Genomic DNA, 15746 nt, shown 5'->3' with positions numbered 1-15746 from the left:
ATTCAAACTGTAATACCAAGCGTTCTATGTGCTGCATGGGGAAACAAAGTCCTGCTTCTTTGCAGTGCACCAACAATAAATGCTTTCTACTGGAAACCAATCGCCAAGTAGAAAATCTCTGTTCATGTGGTACATGCATGAATTTGATGAATTTGGAAAGGTTTTCCTTGAAGAAAAAGCAGAGGCATCGATAGTTTGCCACTGCCATGCAAATGCATGCCTATCACTCAACTGCAGTCCAGATCCGGCCCAGGTCCTGAGTAATGGAAGCACCAATGCAGCCTGTGCACCTGTGGTGCTCGCAAGCAAGCAAGGCAGTTGTGGGGCCCTTTTTTTGTGATTCTCAAGAGAGGAAGAAACGGGGGAAAAAGCCTGAAGTTGGTAGGAAGATGTGTAGACAGTACCATGGCACAGCATCATCACATGGTGATCCACCTGTACAAGATTTTGCTTGGGAAAAGGATGGCTCCAGCCATGAGCAAAAAGCAGTGGGTAACATCTGAGGAGGCTTTATAGTCATGAAGAGAAAGGTGGAGCATGTTTTAAAACGAGTCAAGACTTTTTCCTTCACTATTACAAGTGACGTGGAAAATTTCCCTTGCAGCTACTGTGGGATAAACTGCAGTGTGATCAGAGATATGGATCAAATAAGCACAGAAAGTTGCTGGCCCCATTCTCCTCTGACTGTACCTCCACAACATTATTACTTTCTTCTAAGTTGTATCAGTCTAATTGAGGAAAAAAATGTTCCTGTCAGAATGTGCATAGGCATATTTGTCCAGAAAACTCATGCCAGTAAACTTGAGTAGGAGCTTTTTTGCCTACACAAAGAGAAAAAACAAAAATAGAGGATTTCACAGCTTTCTAAATCTTGCACGGGAAAAGTAAATGAGAGATATTGTTCATCTTTGTTAGTAAAACAGGAATTAATGGACATACAGCAATAGGTATTCAGAGGATTCAAAAGGAATATAACACTTAGCAAATTGTTACACCATGGAACACTCTGTTGCAGGATTTTCTGGATGTAAAATACATAAATTGGAAAAACAACAACAACAACAACAACAAAAAACCTGAACAAGTCCATCAAATACAAAGAAATGGATACAGCCTCTGGCTTAAGAGTTCTCCAACCGGGAGATGAGTGGAGCTGGGAGGGTACAGCTCAGGAAAAGACACTGATCTTCTGATTTGTTTTCTGTAGGCAGCTACTGATGCAAGCACAGCTCTGGGCAAAACACATTTTGCTTAACCCAGAGGAGTCATTTTTGTATTCTTTTTCAGTACAATTTGATCTTCAGGCTCCTAACAGTATAGCAATTTTTCTTCCAGCAGGAATGATACTGACTGCCATTTGGCATTCCTGGAGGCCTTTTAGCTGCCTGGTCAGGGACAGTTTCTTTGCCCACCAGTGAGAAACAGCCTTGTTGTACAGGCATTGATTCTTCATAAGTTTTTAACATGTCATGGATGCTTTTGTTGACACTAAGAGTTTTTGATGAGCACCTGCTGTCTCGTGCTAACATACTGTTCAAAATGAATCTATGGAATAAATGTTTTGTTTGTTTGTTTGTTTGTTTGTTTGTTTGTTTTTTCAGAAATTAAAAGAAGAGTAGGAGCTTGCCTTTTTATCTCTCTAGAGATTTAGACCATACTTGTATGCTTGTTGATTTCTTTCTGAGGGATTTACATCTTAATATCAGTGGCACAACAATGTTTTCATTAAAACCGTATCCAGGTGTTTCCCAAATCCAGTAGATATTTTTAATTACAGACACTTCTATTTAAGCCTTCCATTGCATTTTAACATCTCTGCTTCTTGGCTTACTACTGAGTAGCATGAAGGTCAGCGCTTAATGCTAGCTTGCAGTAAATTACACTTCTTCAATTGCACTTTCAATACAACTCTGTCAAAAATCTTCTAGGAAAACTGCCATTCCCATTAATGACATATTTCATATGCTGGTTGGTCTCTGTATCACTAACTTCCATTCACTGCTAGCATTCAGAAAATGGCTCAATTAGTAGAGACTTTGAGGGATGTTGCTGCAGGAGATTTGTGAGGAGAGATGCCAGCAGATAAATGTGAGTCATTCTTCAGCTCGGGAGGCTTCAGTTCTGATTGCACAGACTGATTCTACTTAATTCATTTCTTTCTTTTTCTGTGTGTGAGGGAGACAGCAGGTGAATAGTAAAATACAAAAACTGGAGCAAAAAATGGGTGTTATTAAAGTGAATCAAAGTAACAAATGGATTTGCAAGTACACAGGTAGATTATCTATGATTCATGAGTCTGTATTATTTTTAAAATGCCATTAGCCAGGCAATGACTTTATGGAGATGCGAGTAAATCCCCAAAGTTCCCTCAATTTTAGAACTTTTGCTACATTTTTCTGAACTTAGACAGCTTTGTGGAGGTCTAAATGCTGTTCTCACTCTGCTCTGTACAGAGGCTTGGATCAGAGACCTCTGGAAGCTCTGCCCAGCCTGGAAGACTCTGATTTGTGTCTGCCATATTAAAAATACACGTCTGTCCTGGGAGTAGAAAAGTCTGCAGTAGAAAAAAAGACTTCGGAGATGGCTTACACAATAAACACTGGATGTAGATGTTAGAACTGAAGAATTCTCAAACACACCAGACCAAAGATGAATGTAACTAGGAGGATAAAAGTAATCAATTCACAACCATCAAGATGTACAGGGAAGAAACCTGGTGAAGAATGAGGTTCAGACATACTTTTCATCAAGTCAACATGTAGGCAACAACTTCCAGACAGTACCTGACCAGTCTGTTGTCCAGTATTTTGAATAAAAGTGATAAGTCATCTGCTGGAAAAGACTAGCATGTTCCAGGTGAGCTACGCAAAACCTGATTTAGAGGTGTACTGTGAAAATGCATGACTCATTTCACAGCAGTTCAAGCTGTGAACTGCCTTAGTTGTGCAGTGGAGTAGTCAAGGCTTCCACCATTGGAAGCTGTCTCAAAGGAACTTTTCAAGCAAGGGATGGATTTGCAATCAAAAGTGGTGGTCATGGCTAGGAAGAAATTACAAGATGCAGATGATATGGCCTACCGAACAAAAATGGCACACAACATGCTGCCCTAATTGAACCAAAAAGTTTCTTGAGTTGTGAGATTTGGTATCTACTTTACTTTTTTCTTTTGCTCACTCTGGAAGGGTGATGAGCACTGAAAATTGAATGTGGCTGATCTAACAGCTTCTCATTCAGTAATGATACAAGAAACCTTGGAGTTTTGCCCAGTTTTAAATTTCATTGATTTAAAGAGTGCTGTATGCAAGATCACTTAGGGGGTCCAAGTCTTGTCTTTATTTTTTTTTTTTTTAAATAATCAGAATTTTACTCTTTTTTCAGATTCATGTTTTTATGTGGATTTTTAGGGGTATGATTCCTGGCAGTGAAGGACTCTAAATTCCAGACACCTAAGAGCTACATAAAAACAAAACAAAACAAACAAAAATAACTGTTAAAAATCCATAGCATTAATTTTTATAAGAACAAAAGAGGAAAAAAATAATGGTTTCTACATATTCAGGATCTGGTAGAAATTCCTGACAAATATCAGGGGACATTTTTCTTATTGATTTCAAAAGAGAAAAATAGTTTCACTCTGAGGTGATAAAGAATTGCCTGCAACAAGCAAACAACAACAACAACATAATCTTCAACTAGGAAATTAAAGAGTAATCAAAACTGAAACTTTCTCCAGAAAAGTAGAATCAATAAATTTCTTAAGTTTCCCCTCAAATTGATGCTTTGTTTGTTTCCAGCTGTCCAAACAATTCAGTTTAACAATACAATATGAAAACTGGATGTCTTCTGGGTAGAAATTATGTTTTGTTTTAAAATGCAAAGATAGGCACACAGTGTGGTTAATATGATGTCAGCTAGAGTCTGAATTTGCAGTAATTTAGCTCATCTGTGGTAACTGCCTGTGGGGAGACTTTTACATGGTTATAAATGTGTGGTAATTTGAGGTTGCCTATCCCTCTTCTGAATTCCCCCTCTTGGAAGTAAATGATCTTACATATACTGGTGGGTACAAAGGTGCACAGTTATTACTAAGTAGCCTAACACTTGTGGCAACTTGCTTGCATGTCCTTAAGATCAGCTAATTGCAGCAGGAAAAAAAGAAGTGGTTAGAGCCTTAACAAAGCACTTTGAAATTATCAAAAGAAAATGTTTTTATTTATTGAAATTTAATCTTTTATAAGTTTTCTATTCATGAAATATCCTAGACTTCAAATATTCAAATCTTCAATTCTTGGTTCATGGGGATTATTCAAACATATTATTTAAAATTTAAATAATTTTAGTCTAAAAAACAAGTGCCACTCCAGAGCAATTATTCCCTTTTTTTCTACTGACATTGACATATAGTTGACCAAAGTGAAAGGTTTCTTTTTTGTTTGTTTGTTTGTTTTTTGTTTTGTTTTATTTGTTTCTTTCAACTGTAAGCAATTTCAGATGATTAACTGAGAACCCAAAGACAGATATTCCATCTATCTTCCTCCTTTTGAGACCATTTACTCCTATGTAGAATAGATGGCTGTCTTCTAGGTCATAATGAAGTATATCATTGTACCATGTCCCATTTGGGAGGTATAGATGTCATCATTGGTGGAGAATCAGGTTTAGTTGTCATGTTGACCAGCCTCCACAGAAAGAAGTATTTAGGATTTCAGGCAGGAAAATGAACCAGCACCATAGTATGGCATCTATATTGGAAGCTAATGAAAGCCAAGCTCAAAGCAAGCAATAGAAAATGTTTCCTTATGCAGCATGCAATGATCTTGGGATCTCCTCACCATGGATGTTATGGCACTAAAATTTTAGGTGGATTGAAGGGGAGATTTGAAAATATGGCAGTAAACAGCAAGCCTAGCATTGTAATGTCTCTAGCTCCCTTCTACCCACCAGTGAATTTAACTCTAATAACTAGGAGAGCAATGAAAAACAGAACAAGAAATCTTGATAAATAATGTCAAAGGAAAATTTCTGGATTTGGTTCTTACATGCAAAACCCATGAAATTTCACTCATTTTCACAAATGTTATCCAAATGTCATCCCATTTATTTTCAGAGTGATTGTCCAAACATTCTTTAACATGGCTCTGTACTCTCAGTCCAGTCACAAAAATTGTTGACTAACTTCACCGGAAGTCTCCTTTAATTAAAAGTGGCCACAGAGTTATCCTTTCATACAAACATTAAATTAAAAGTGTCCACAGGGTTGCATACAAATCAGAATCCATGGTTGCCAGCCAAACCACATGCTGTAGATGTGGCTTTGTAGGGAGAACCCAAGAACTTTCAATCCAAAACCACACGTACCTACTACTATCTTGTTTAGCTCTAGCAATAATAAAGCTGACAGCTTGTATGTAAACCAGCAACTCTATGTCCATGTGGTGGAAGATGTCTAATATCCTGTTCATCAGTTGGCTTTAGTGAAGAACCAAATGCGCAGCAAGTTGGGCCTTGGGGATTTTAACATTACTGGCAACTTATGGGGCTTTTCTATTTTCTGTAGAAACAATTAGCAACCATATTCCCCAATTTTCTGTTCTGCCTGTGCAGAATGACAGGAAAGGGGAGAGAAAGTTCAAGATGTAGCATTTCCTACTTTATTTTATTTTATTTTATTTTATTTTATTTTATTTTATTTTATTTTATTTTATTTTATTTTATTTTATTTTATTTTATTTTACAAAAGTCAAAAAGGAATAAGTGAGGTTGGAAATCAAGAAAAACTACAAACCCAACTCTACTGTGATCACTTCACTTCACCTGAGCAGAGTATTTTCACAAGCATGATGGAAGCATGTCCAAAGTTGGTGGCGGGGAGAAGCACTCCACTTCCTGCACACCCACCAAGCTTATAGGATCAGTCATGGTGTGTGAAGCTGCCTTGAAGTTTTTGGTCTCATAAGGGTCCTGAACACATACTGGTATCATATGTATTACTTACCAGTGTTTCCAAAACACTAGAAGAGACCTGATTCTTTATTCCTTTTCAAGTTGCTCCTAAAAAGGTGTAAAGCTCATGCTGAACACCTTGCTCCCACTAACCAAAGCATGTGTAGAAAATATCCCCCCTGCTCTACTTACACGGTTTTAAGGATGAACAGGGATGTCTCTTGAACATCAGAGCTCACAGACAGCAGAAACAAAAACAGCACGTCTTGTGGGGAAATAAACATTTCATAATTGCTAATGTTTCCTTTTGGATAAGTAAAAAGCCTGCTGAACACATTAAAAAAAAAAAAAAAAAAAAAAAAAAAGATTTAATTTCTAGTTTAAATACAGCTGCAGTAATTCTTATACACCACACAGCTGTTCAGAGGCCTGGCAGCTGTCCATATCTTATATGTCCTATCATGCATTTTCCAGTATTGTTTTCTTGACACATAAAGAAAGTCTTTAAATGTTGGGAAAAGATTGTATTCCTTGTCAGGTAGATACTGCTGCATAGTTAAATACATCTATGTCTCAACACTACTGGCTTTTGCACCTGTCAAGTCTTTTTACTTATCTCTCCATGACTATGCTCTCATTACAAAGAAGAACCATTTGCTTTTGCCATTTCTTTCTCTGACATAATCCTACAATACTGATGGCAGACCCCAAATTGTACACTTGTTTGTTAGACACAAACCAAAATCATAGTTAACACACATCTATATTGTGCAAATAACTGGGATTTCAAATGTTTCGACCAAAACACCAACAGATGTGACAGTTCTAGTGCCAGTGAAGAGTGGAAAAGGAGGCCGATAGGTTTTTCTGCCAACACATGATGTCATTCTGAAATAATTTCTTAGAGAATAGAATTTCAGCTTCTACAAAGAAAATTAGCGTGAGGAATATTATGAGCATTTTTTAAAGTAAACTTCTCAGTATTTCCCTGCCAACTTTTATTCTAAGGAAAAGGAAATGTGGTTGCAATGCTATTACTCAGACTGCATAGAGAACATACATTGCAACATTTAGCTGAAGATACCATTCGGTTCTAAGAAAGTTTTCCTCCACCCCAGCTTCTGACAGCTTCACAAATACCAGTTTTGAAAACCTTGCAAAATGCTTGAGCAACAGGGACAACATTCTCCTTTTTCAAAAGGGGAAAATGGCTGGAGATACAAAGTTCTTCACAGGACACTGCACACTCAAGCCTAGTGGTATCCCCTCAACACCTTTGAAGGGTCACTTCAGAGAAAGTAGAGGTAAGACGCAATATGGCCCGCAGTAACTTGTGTGTGCCTCCTTGGCCAGGAGGTGACAATCCTGATTCAATGCCCTGCTGCCTGCACAATTACATGGCTCCCAGTTTGGTGCTGGCTTGTGTCCAGCGAGCTCAGAGTACAGAGAGAGGAGTGCAGTGCCTGCACCTGTCTTTGTATGTACTCCTTATCTCCTCTGTTATTATGAAATATAAAAATGACCTTAAAAGAACATTAAGGTTGAGAAATAGACAAGCAAAGCTTTGACCCCCTCCATGCATGGCACTAAATCTATTTTTCCATTGTGCTGTTATTTTTTTGTGTATGTAAAACCAGAGATTAACTTCTGTATCACTTCTTAGCCCCACCTTGCCTCCTCCTATATTTGTATATTTGAATTAATTTCATTGTCCTCATGTTCTAGCATATCAAAGCAAGATGTTTTTACATGATAAGTTCTCTTCTCTCTATGCAACTTAGGTAAATAGCTTTCCCAGAAATGTTTCACTCATTACTGAGTTACATACGTCACCCATAGTTTGTGGTTGAAGTTGAGTTTTACTAGGTAACTATTGTACAAAGGACATTCCTTGGCTCTATTTGCCCTTAATCTGGGAAACAGTAAGAACAACCACAAGTTTCTATTCCTGTGTACCTAAAGATATAGAAGAAATATTAGTTCAGAGACAATATGTTATCATATTTTATAATGTATATAATGTTTTTGACTATTCTCTCCTGTGCAAAGGTAAGTCCATTTTTAACCTTAATTTTGAGTCCATTGCCTTTGGCATATGAAAGTATGCAACACTGACGTCTGTTTACAGACTCATTTCCTGGATTTTTTATTGTAAAAAAGGAAAAGAACTCAGCAGGTGAGCAGCTCCAGAGCTTAGCCATTGAGTAGTTCATCAAAAGTACCAGCTCTTCATCCTATCTCAGATGCATGTATTATATATTGAAAAACAAAAATATCTTTTTGACAGACTGTATTTTCAATTTCAAGTACTTACAGGATGGTAAATGGAAAGAAATACTTTCCAGAAGAAAGCTACATATTTCTCCTAGCCAAAAAATATTTTCAGAGAATGTAAACTTGAGACTTCTCCACCCTGTTTTTTCTCAGTAGTTCCCAACCGAGAGATTTTATAAGAAGGCAATTATGAAAAGTTCTGGAACAATAATAGAGATGGGATTAACCTATGGCACTTTCCAATAACAACTTCTTCACAGTAACAAATTTACCATTTCTTTGGAATCATGGGAAAGATGTCTTCTTTTTCCTTTCTTCATACCTGGAGAGTCTTTTTGGTCAAGCTTTCAAAAAACTCAAGACCAAAGGTTAGAAACATTCTCCCAAAAGCTCAGCAAGTGTCACTGTCCTGAAATGTACTGTGCCAATGGTTTGCAATCTCACCAGAACATCATTCCCTCAGAGACTTGCTCTTGAATTTTTACTGATAGACACCAGCATCTCCTTTGCTGTATTCTTGTATGTTCCTTCATAGAGCCTACAAGTTCTTCCTCTCCTCCCTGGTGCTTACACCCTCCACCTTCTCATAGGTACTCTGCGTGTCTCCCTTTAGCTATACATACTCAGTTCTTTTAATCTTTCATCATAAATCAATCATTCTAGTGCTTAATCATTTTTGTTCTTTTCCCTGAAATGCTCTCCAGCTCCTCTCTTCCTTCTGTCAGTTTTAGGTACTCAGAACTGAACTAATTATTCTAATTGCATGACCAAAGAGACAGTCAAAGCGGGACAGTCATCTTATGAGTAAATAATGGGAAACTAAACTAATAAGAATGTTAAAATTCAAAGTGCCTTGACTGGTACCTCATCACTCTGTCTGATAGCTGTCATTCAGCTATTTTGGTGCCACTTCATTAAAAAGAGGGATTCAGGAAAGTAGCCTAGATGTAGACAAGGGTGTCAAATGTTAGTGATTGTTTTCAGAGATAGACTGAAACATGGGGCCCAAAACCTCACATACAGTATGGAAATTCAGACCTAAATGCAGGCTCCACGGCTCATGCTATTCATATTTTCCTTGAGGCATTCAGCCTTGTAGCTTTTCTGAGAAGTCAGAATGTTCCCAACTTCTCAACTCAAGTGACTTTCCAAGTCCACTAAAACTGCTTCATGGGTAAGGATAGAAGTCATCCATGGACATGTAAAATATTTTTTCCCTTTGTATCATAAATTAATCACTAGAAAAGGAAACATAGTAAAAGAAAATTCAGGAGAGAACAGAAGGAAGAGTCTGAAGGTAAACTAAACACTGGAAGAGCTTCATTTCTTATCTTCTATATTGACCTGATGGGGCAGGGAAGGAAAGGAAGGACCCAGTTCTGCTACTATATGCCTTTGTTCTTGATGAAGAGAGACTGTTTTTCCTGTTTTAAGTTGGGAATACTGAAACAGCAGACTATACAAACAATACAAACCTGGCCTCTGAGGATGAACAGAAATGACTGGAGGGCCAGCTGCCCTCCTGTAGAAGTTGGACAGACTCGGAGGGAACAGAACCTATGGTTTAGCATGCTGCTGTTGCTAGAGGATGTGGTATCCCAGGTAAGGGCACAATGCAAAAAAAGACCATATAAACACAGACAAATGTGAATAAGAGACCATGTAGACACAGATAAATATGAGTGCAGACAAAGTTTTGCAAAGGAGCTACTCCTAGTGGCTTCTGTAAGCAAGGCAATTTTATCCCCTTCAAAGGTAAAGCAGGAGCCAGGATACTCTGTTTATAATTTGGGGGATTTTTGAAATCATAACTCTTTCATTACAAAATGCCTTAAGCCTTCAGACATAGCTATCAAACCCTGCAATATCCGGTGTCAAGTAAAAGAAGTACCTTCTTTATTTTAACATCTTCAAAGGACTTAAATCTAAATCATGTTATCCGTAAGAATGTACTGGTGATACTTCTGATGAGTACATTTCCTTATCAAAATTTGTATGATTGTTACTTTTGTAGTGATTTTCAATGCTCAAGCTGAAAAAAGCATCCATAAATGTGTGTTTACATTTTCAGATGGTGTTATGTTCTTGGAACCAGGTGGGTTGGTCCTACTGCCATACTTACCCCATGTTGGTTCTGAGATGCCACCTTGCAGTATCAGTGAAAGCCAAATGTTTGACTCTTGTCAAGCACCAATCAACAATTTGGCAGATCCTTTTTATGAGGAAGGGCAGAAACACATAAGAAACCACAACACATAAGGACAGCCTTATAGCATAGAGTGCTACCTTCAATTAACTGTGCCCTCTATTGCTTGCATTCAGAGTGCTGGGATCTAGCCTGTTATCATCTGATAGTGACTTACAGTCCTACAGTTTATCTTGGCCATAAAAATCTGTACAAATCCAACCCACTGCAGGTAGATAAGAGAACCTGAGCATTTCAGAGAGCATGATTAAATCTGACTTTTCAGACAGGAGAAATTTTGTACCAGGTTGGAAATTCTATGGTTTCATAAGGAGTGAATGGTAAATATTGAGCCATAACATACCAGACAGAAGCAACTATATTCTTCTGCATACAGTTATGTTTTAAAGCAATATTAAGAACCCAGTTTGCAAGGACTGAAAACCCTGAAATATTCTCATGCTCATTTCAATCATTGAAAGACCTGCAACCTTTCAATGTATAAACCCACTTTCAAAGTATAAACCCATGGCAGCTTGTTTGTCTCCTGTAAATACCTATAAATAGCTTGAAACTAGCTTCCTGAGAAGGGAAAAGCTGAATAAAGAAACAAGCTGTGCCAATGTCTATCACTTGACAGACGGCATACGAAGGAATATAACACCTACCTGTAACTTACACAGAGCAATCTCAGGTCTATGAGAGATCCTTGGATGCCTATTTGTCTGTCTGTTGCACTAAGATTTTGAAAGTATATTTGGGTTTTCAACTCACTAATATGCTCTGAGAATAACCTCTGCAAAGATTACATATTTTTAAAAAGATCTGGCAAACTTTCAGGCAGTTTTCAAGATCTCTTGTATACGCAAAGGGAACTTTGATTTGATGATTAAGATAGATTTATTGCAGCAGAAACACCTATTTAAATATTATGATAATGTGTGAAAAAAAAAACAACACACTTTTTATATTACATTGAACTGAAATGACATCTGTTGAATGCTATTAAGTTCGGAGGTGATTTCTCTCTTTCATTTGTGAGTATTCAGGGATATTTTTTTTACACATAACATTCATTTCAAGAATGAGGAGCAAATATATCTTATCTTTTAATGAGCCTGAAAGTATCATACAATTTCTAGAGCAATTTCATTCATAGAAAGAACTAATATTTCTTCACCATTTCTTTCAAAACTTGTCTGAACTTTTTGTCTACATATCTGCCCATTGTGTTCTTCCACAGGTGAGGACTGAAGCCCTGACTAAAGATGGAATTTTGGCATTGCAATGTTCAACAATCCACTATATAGCCACGCTACTGTCATCAACCTGGCAAAAGAAATGACATCAACTTCTAAGAAGTCATTAAGCTGGCAAAAAAATGAGATCAAGCTTTAAGGAGTCACTGGCAAATGAAGCTACTTTTGAACTAAACTCTTCAATTAGTTTCAGATAAGTCCTTAAACTAAGTGCCTGATTCTTAGGTGTTACGGTAGGTTTCTACTGACAGTAATTACTGAGTTTGGATGTAAAACTGTAGAGTTTAAGAGAAAATACTGACTCATCTTCACTGAGGGATATAAAAAGTACTTGTTTCAATAGAAACAAGAATGGGAGATGTAAGAGAGTTATAGAAAGACATAAGGAGCTTTGTCTTGGTGTTCTCTATTGGTTTGAATTTTTCACTGTTTGCCTCCAAAAGACATTTCTATGCTCAGATGTGTAGAGAGTATGTACATTCATTATTGTTTTCTGTAAGCAGTGTATTTAAGTAAACAAATAAAAGACACATCCCTGTAAAGTTCATGTAAGATGTGACACAGGGTTTCTTGCATCTGTCTTCTCTCAGATGTAATTTTCCAAGCCCTTTGTCAGAAAAAGTGAATTAATTAAGTAGAAAGCACATATATTTTAAAGGCCCTGTGCAGTTCCATGTTAATCAAGAATTCATGGTGGAGTTAATGTCTAGCAAGGCTGAGAGCTGATGAAAACCAGGTTCAGTTTGATGCCCAGATGGAGGTAAACTTCTCACTCAATTGTAAAGGTAAATGTTTTATGTAAAGGAGGCTCAATATCATGTTTAGATGTTCAAAGATGCATTCTTCAGCTGCAAAGAGAATATTTTTTTAATGTTTATTAAAAATCTGTGTCAAAGCTGCTTTGGAATCAAAAGCAGTTTTTCAGCTAAATTTTTCATTCAAATTTTTTATTTTTTTCCAGGAAGCATAAAGAGTAGAAGTCTTCTGCTCAAATGTTGATGTCTACAGCATAGGCACATACCTTTGAACTAATCAGCAACACGCCTTTTACACTCAGGGGATAGAAATAGGTTTTCGCAGGGTGTGGTCAGCTTTAAATAGGCACAGTAAATAGAGCTGATAATTCTAAAAATGCCTATTTCATTCCATGACCATACAGAGAGTCATGAGGGACTGACTATGTGGTATACAGCACATCTCTGATGTACTGTTCATCTCTGCCAGTGGAGGAAAAATGTATTTATTTATTGTTAAATAATTTTCCACTAAAGTGGTAAGTTTGAAAAGTTTTGACTTTTCTGTTAGAAAATGAATTCCTCAAAGACTGGCTTTTATGGCCAAAACTACAGAAAAACTGAAGGAGAATAGACTAACAACTTTGAATAATTAAATTTCCATGATAAATGAAAGCATTTTTTATTTTTAAGAAATGTCTGTTTAAAATAAAATAAAAATTAATATTCCCAACATTTCCCAATGTAGATGTAGCCATCTCCATGTATCTCAGTTTTCAGTACTCTTTCTTTAGATGAAGAACAACAACAACAACAAAAGATTTTTATTTTTTTTTGGTAACACATTGAATCTGCTCACACTGCCAGGAAAGCAAAGTTAATAAGCCAATTTGTTTCTTTTTTAAGCAGTCATCTTTGTGTTTCATCTCAAGTTGCTTTTCAAGCTACAGAGAAAGCACCTGTAAACATGTGTTGCAGAACTACCTTATTATCCTCATTCAAACTCTTTGCAAGCACCATTAGTCAGTCAGTGCTTTAAAGCTGTCTGTAGTATAAGATGCTTCTGGTGATGATTCCTTGGTGAGTTTTTGTTTGTTGTTTTGTTTGTGGTAGTGGGTTGTTTTGTTTGTTTGTTTCATTTTGTTTTGTTCTTTAAATGCATTGTCTCTACACTTTTGTGCAGGAAATTGTCTGCTGTCCATTGCATAAAGACTGAAAGTAAGGTGGTCAGATGGCTTGTGACAGAGATACAAAAAATAACACGAGAAGGAACATCAGTCTTCTAGCAGATGCATTTCTGAGCTTAATACACCTTTTTCCAGTACATGATCTGCTATCTAAAGCAACTAGCTTTATAGTGTCTGTCCAGCCTGGTGGTTCTTTGCATGAAAACTAGACAATGGATTTGAGGTTTTGATTAAGTGGAGGACTGACAGAGGCGCAGATTGTATTATCACAAAAGATTACTTTTGGTAGGCTAAAAGCACACAATTCATTCAAATTTCATGAATAAAAGCACTGAGTTCCATTTTGGGGTTTTTAGAGGGCATGGTACACAGAACACAGGAACAATCAGGAGGCTGGCAGATTTTTTGTTCCTCTCAATTCTCTTTCATTTTTGTGGAAAGAGTAGACTTCCTTTCTTGCTGACCTTGTTTTGCTCCCTGAATCTCTTTGGTATTTCACCTATTTTTCCCAAGATGACTGAAAAAATCCTGTAGATTTAGATTGTGTGGGTCATTCAGATACACTCATTTGAAGGCAACATGTGGAACTGAAGAACTTCCAGGATACCACAATGAAAACTCAAAGGTATCCTCAGGGTCTGCAGTACAGTCTAATTATTATCACTCAAAAAAAAAAAAAAAAAAAAAAAAAAAACAACAAAAACGACAACAACAAAAAAACTTTAAACCTGCATGCTGCATAAGGCTTTTAGCAAATCTATACCTTTACTTAGGCTTTTAAGATTCAGCTTGTCATCACATTCAGCCAGCTCTGCTCTCCTTCAGTAATGACAAAAGAAAATGACAGCCACAGAAGTTTCAAAAAAGGCAGGAGTTAAAAATACCGACTCACCCCTTCTCTCCTTGAGCACATCATTATTTCAGGTGACATGGTGAATTTAGGCAGCAAGTAAAATTTTTTACAATATCAGTTGAAGGTTTATAGGTTTATGTTGATAGGTGTCTGAAAAAGGGGATGACAGGAAAGTCCTAATGGGGAACTGAGCATGAAGAACAGTGTATAACAAATATATTGAAATTCCAGTGTCTTCAGTGGATTGATAGTTCATTCTCACTGAATGACCATCGACAGGAGTATCCATCCCTGACTGATGTAACAGTGACAACGAGAGAAGAGGGAAGGCACAGTGGATTTTATGGAGCAAGGATGTTGAAGAGACACCTGGGCAGCAAGTTGGCAAGTGGCTCTCTCCCCACCCAAAGAAGCAGAGTTACTCCGCATCATTCAGGTCCAATGGCCTGGATTTCAATCAGCTGAAAATATCTTCACTTTTACAAGCTGACAATTTAACAGGCAGTTCTTCTGCTTGCTTTCTATTTACTGGAAAAGGGCAGGCTATAAATACAGGATTTAGTGCAGCTCAGGGCCAAGGTATGGGTCCATCTTGGCTCTTTGTATATAAATACAGGTGAGTCACTGGATGTGCCCGTACACACCTTGAAAGAAAAATACCCAAAGTGATCACTGACTGCCAGGAACCTGTGCCAGATTGTTTGCAATGTCCTTTGCTCCTCCTTGGCTCATCTTCATTCATGAATGCTGAGCCAAGTTAGAGTCTGCCCTTTGGCTCATTTCATTGGCTGGCTCACTGCTACAAGGTACACATTTTTTAATGAAAGATTGTTTACACCCATGTACGTATATACACACACACAGACAAATTTCCAACAGATTTTAGGCTGGCTTGTCACAGGTTTAATGGCTCTTCTTCCAAAAGGTATGTGGTGAATTATTTATGCTCATAACAGCAAGCACAGAAGTTTCTGTGCTGCTGAGGATTTTACTTCAGTGTTTGCTTACTTGCTGCATGGAAGGCTTCCTGGTATTATTTTAAATTGCTTAGATGAAGGAAGAGTCAAGCAAAAAAATTCTGTAGGTCAGTGAAGTAAATGCTCCATTTTAGAGTGAAATTTGTGCCTATGCCTAGATGTGGTCAAATGGTCCAAATGTGATCTTAGCTGATGATGTGGAAGAATTTAGTAACTCCTATAAATTCAGTGGACTTGTTACAGGTCACCATTGGCATAGCTGAGAGCAGAATTTGATTTGCAGCCCAAAAGAAGCTTAGTCCACCTGTTTTTTCTTTGCTGATGGTGTGCATAG

Source organism: Netta rufina (assembly GCF_964035555.1).
Source record: "Netta rufina genome assembly, chromosome: 2".
Classification (NCBI taxonomy): domain Eukaryota; kingdom Metazoa; phylum Chordata; class Aves; order Anseriformes; family Anatidae; genus Netta; species Netta rufina.
The sequence above is the reverse complement of the archived record's forward strand: the minus strand, read 5'-3'. Positions refer to the sequence as shown.